This window comes from Pleurodeles waltl, chromosome 9, assembly GCF_031143425.1.
Source record: "Pleurodeles waltl isolate 20211129_DDA chromosome 9, aPleWal1.hap1.20221129, whole genome shotgun sequence".
Classification (NCBI taxonomy): domain Eukaryota; kingdom Metazoa; phylum Chordata; class Amphibia; order Caudata; family Salamandridae; genus Pleurodeles; species Pleurodeles waltl.
The window spans coordinates 387,656,134-387,660,878 of NC_090448.1; the positions used below are offsets into that span (position 1 = coordinate 387,656,134).

At 38.8% G+C, this 4,745-nt stretch overlaps 1 non-coding gene across 1 annotated transcript; it reads right to left on the bottom strand.

Moving 5' to 3' along the window:
• Window positions 1-2,605: 2,605 nt before the first annotated feature.
• LOC138260561 (U5 spliceosomal RNA) lies at window positions 2,606-2,721 on the bottom strand. The gene has a single exon (XR_011198873.1). It is a non-coding gene; the product is annotated as a U5 spliceosomal RNA (small nuclear RNA).
• Window positions 2,722-4,745: the final 2,024 nt, after the last annotated feature.

The following is a 4,745-nucleotide window of genomic DNA, read 5'->3' on the forward strand; positions in this document are numbered from 1 at the left end:
CAGTATTCTTCAGTTGGTGTTTCATCATTGTTTACACTCGTATCTTTCTCACATCATGCAACAGTGCTGCATTTCACCCCACCTTCTGCAAACTCCAGGGGATATTCCTATGAAATGTACCAAGTGGTTTGAATTGTTTAATATCTTCATGATAGCTACGGATGCTAATTCATTTTCTGCTCAGTTCTGCTGGAGCAGAAATACAAGAAATCTTTGATCATTTGCCTATACACAAAAGAAGATGAAGAAGATTATGATGTTTTGTCAGAAGCACTGGATAGGTTAAAATTCCGTGTTACTATTTAACTGAATGTAGTTGTGGAGCGCTTCATATTTTATTCACGTCATCAGTTGACTTCAGAACCAGTTGAAGGGTATGTGGCTGCTCTTCGCATATTAGTTTCCACACGTGAATTTGGAAATCTTTCTAACCAATACATTCATGATCAGGTGATAATGCACTGCAATAATTAGAAAATTCAAGAACAACTATTGAGACATTAAAATCCTTCAGTAAAGGAAGTTGTTGAAACAGTCAAAAGCATTGAAAGTGCCAAACATTCTTATAAAAAGTTGAATGGGGAGGATAATCATTTGGAAGCTGCTGTTGTTCGCAGTGCAAACAAAAATAAATACAGTAATGGCCCCAATAAAGTTGAGGGCAATAAAACCAAATGCTTTAGGTGTGGATCATTTACACACCTTAAAAAAGCCAATTGTCTAGCTGTTTCTAAGTGTGGGAAGACTGGTCATTTTTCTTCAGTTTGCAGAACTCAGCGTACTGTGAATCTCATTGTGGAGAATAAAATTGAGGATGTCCAAGATACAAACAGAAATTATGAATGCATTCTTGCCATCGATGAGGAAGATACCAAATATATCAAATATTCAGAGTCCAAAATGTGAAGTTCACAGTGATGGAGTTAAAACAGTGATGCTGGTTGATTTCGGTTCTCCGTTTTCATTTGTATCAAAAGCTTTCTTCAAAGAACATTGGAAAAGAAGAAAATTAGAGAACATTGACATTAAAGCCTATGGTTACAGTCATAATCAATATTTTGGGATTTTTTGTGGCTTCTATTTCTTTTGATAATCGCACTACTTTAGGAACAATTTATGTGTTGGATCAAGGTCAACATGTGTTAGGATGGAGACATCTGGGTAATTTAGGTCTTATATTGGATCCAGCAGCTGAAATTCCCGTTTATTGTATGCCCACTAATCAAGGTATAGAAAGCATTATTGAACGTTACAAAAATGTGTTTAGAAAAGAATTGGGTATGGTCACAGTGTTCTCTCATGAAATCAAATTAAAACAAGCATTTGCAATGCAATGGGTCGCACGTTTGCTCGAGTTAGAGCTATTAGCGTTGTAAATTCATAACTGGATTTTTCTTGCCACATAAATTTTAAATTAAAAGTAAAACAGTTGATATAAGCAAGCAGATTCAAAGCACCATGGCCGCCCTGAGTATGAGCTCGAAGGAGAGACACAAAAGGAAAAAGACGTGTGCTCACAGTCAAACCAATCGGCAAACGTGCAATAATCCATGTAACAGTGTCGGTGTCCGAGGCGGTAACAAAATTGCCCCAAGAAGGGACAAAAGTAAAGCATTTACCAATGATAACAAAGGATTTTTGAAAGGCAAGCCAATGAATGAGTGATAGTGATGGGCGTGCGGTGGGCGTGGATAAAAGCCCACAGATGGATTACAACAGAACAAAGCGCTTGCGCTTGTCCAGTGCTAGCCTCATCATATCGCTTTTTTCCCCAAAGCATTGCTAAAGCCAATAGGTCACACATATGTGCGACCTATTGGCTTTGTCAATCTTTTTTGCCATGTTGTGCAGCTGCGCGGCTGCTGTGCAGCATGTCTCAAAATAACATAAAAAGGTGCTATAATGGAGCAAGTGTTGACCACTCCATAGCATTTTTTTTTCTTTTTACTTTCAGCCATGTTGCATAGCAGCCACACTGCTGTACATGGCTAAGAAATAGCATAGACAAAGCAAATAGATTTGGTATAAGCACAACCTATTGGCTTTGCTATTTCCTGTAGTTTTTAGGCAAGGGTTGATTAAGTGATTTTATCAGGATCGCAGAAGGATAATAGTGCTGGATTCAAACTTTATTAACCTGTTAGACCGTGGCATGATGTAAATATACATACATTTTACACACATACATACATATATATATTTATACCTATATGTTTTAAATGTATACTTTAACACATCTTTACAACTAAGCCACAGAGGGGATTTGAATAAAATCACAATAATCAATGAGAAAGGAGCAGCAAGAGCAGATCCAGAAATAAAACCCAGATTGGATACAGTTCAGTGCTTCATTTACTAATTGATCTTCCTTACCTGTTATTATATATTCCTGCTTCCCACATGGTAGCGGATCCTTTTGGATGATATGGAGTTTTTTGTGCAGCATGCGTTCTTCTTATATGCCATGTAATTGGGCTATAGGTTAACTGCTTCACAGTAGCGCATTGACAGATAACAAAAAGAATGTTGTCGCACTTGGGGAACTAGCAAGCAAATAATCAGTCTGTCTACTATATAGTTATACTTTTGTTTACTAAATAAGGGTAGCCCTGTACTTGGCAGGGCTTTCAAGAATTGAGCGAAACTCTTGAATGTTCCTCTCCACGGAAATCTTTGGTAAAAGATGAATGTTATATGCTGTTTGAAGAGAAACTAGAGTATACGTTTCATGGCCGCTGTCTGTGGTGCCAGGAAACACCGATCCACAGACTGTCAGAGTGATGTAGCTTACTAAGTTCATCTTAGAAAACTCTTTAAAATGCAAGCAATTTATAATAATTGTCGTAATCCGGTACATTGATAAACACTTGTTGCCATGGAAAGAAACAACAGGAGGACCCAGAAGTGACACGGAATTATGGGTGTAAATTTATTCGTAGGTCACGTGACAGAAAAGGCTGCGTCGCAATAGTTTCCCTGCTCAAGTCGTAATGTCGGCTCCTTTAGCTCCACATTTTGAATGCTGCCTCACAAGGGCTTTTGTGAGGACCATTGGCACCCAAGAAGAGGATTTTTAAATGCCTATGTCAAAGCATGCTTGTTGCTATTCTTTCTGAGACTATGAATGAGTCAGTGTGTTTTATACTTGAACCCTATAAGGCATCATCAGCCGTTGTAACAAAACAAGTATTGGCAAAGAGGAATGAGTTAGAGCTATTACTGTTGTAAATTCCTAACTGGACTTTTCTTGTCACATAAATTGAAAATGAAAAGTAAAACAGTTGACAAAAGTAAGCTGATTCAAAGCGCCATGACCGCCATGAGTATGAGCGCAAAGGAGAGACACAAGAGGAAAAAGAAGTTTGCTTGCAGTCAAACGTATCAGCAAAAGTGCAATTATCCATGTAACAGGGTCAATGGCCAAGGCTGTAACAAAACTGCCCAAAGGAGGGACAAATGTAAAGCATTTACCAATGATAACAAAGGATGTTTGAAAGGCAAGCCCATGAAAGAGTAACAGTGATGGGCGTGCAGTGGGTGTGATTATAACAGGCTTGCACGCTTGACCTAAAAAATAAAAGCAGGTAGGTAGTGGTGAGACGGGTCAATCAGGGGAGATGGGGAGACAACCAAGACAATGACAGGAGAGGGCAGGAGGGAGCCGGAGGAGGGCTGGGAGAGTGCAATTAGAAAACAAAAACAGCAATTTTGTGTCAGAAGACACTAACAAGCTCGATTAGTAGCTTCAGCTTCAGCTTCCAAAAGGACGTGCAGTCGACAATCGACCTGCATGACAAAGAAAAAAGTAGCCAGAATAAGTATGATGAAATCGCAATAGGAAGGAGTACTTCGTCCATGCTACATAATCTCATTTAATGTCTCCAAAGCAGTTACCTAAACGTTGTTTAAAAGAGCACCATATATTTCCGCTTTCCCTGTTAAAACAAATAACACAAACAAGAAAAAACACAAGAAAGTGAAAACTGAGCAAATAGTTTACACTTCGAGCTTAGAGGTTTACTTACTGTTTGGACGTCCCTTTGCCTGGTATGATGTCGGTGAACCAGCAGCATGAGAAAATACTGGTGGCTCTTCACCAAAAACCACACCAAAAACCACAATCATTATTTGAATCAATCCTAGCAAGTCTGACTGAGGCTGAAAAGAAGAGGAAAAACAGATATACCAGTTTGTTTTTATTAACTGAAGCTTGGCTGCCTCGTCAAAACAACAAAGTTACCCAATGTGCCCAATTGATTCCAGCCCCCTTTTGCCCAAGCACGGTTCTGCAGTTCACCGTTCGTGACTAGCTCTTTGCAGCTCAGTCTATTTGTGCTGATGCATTTGTTGGCAGACAAATCCTTTATGCTTCAACTTATTTACATTCCTCTCCTAGAATCAAGAGCAGAGCCAACACAATGACTGTCACACTGTACAGCTTATTTAAACAAATATATAAAGCTCAACATAATAGAATCTACAGTCCAAATAAATACTTCATGAGGCAGAGAAAACTGAATGAAAAATACGTAATTAAACACAATAGTAACAGTAGAAGGTGTAGACTGCTAAAGCAAACACACACTACTTTTTATTTAGGAAACAAGAAAAACAAAAAACAAGCATTTTTGACTCGCATTTTAACAAAGCTCTGATGAAGTTAGCAGAGCAGTCTGAAAAGATTTATGGCCCCACAAAGGAGGTAAGCAATGTTCTGTGTGCAATGTTGTGAGTGCTGGCAGGGA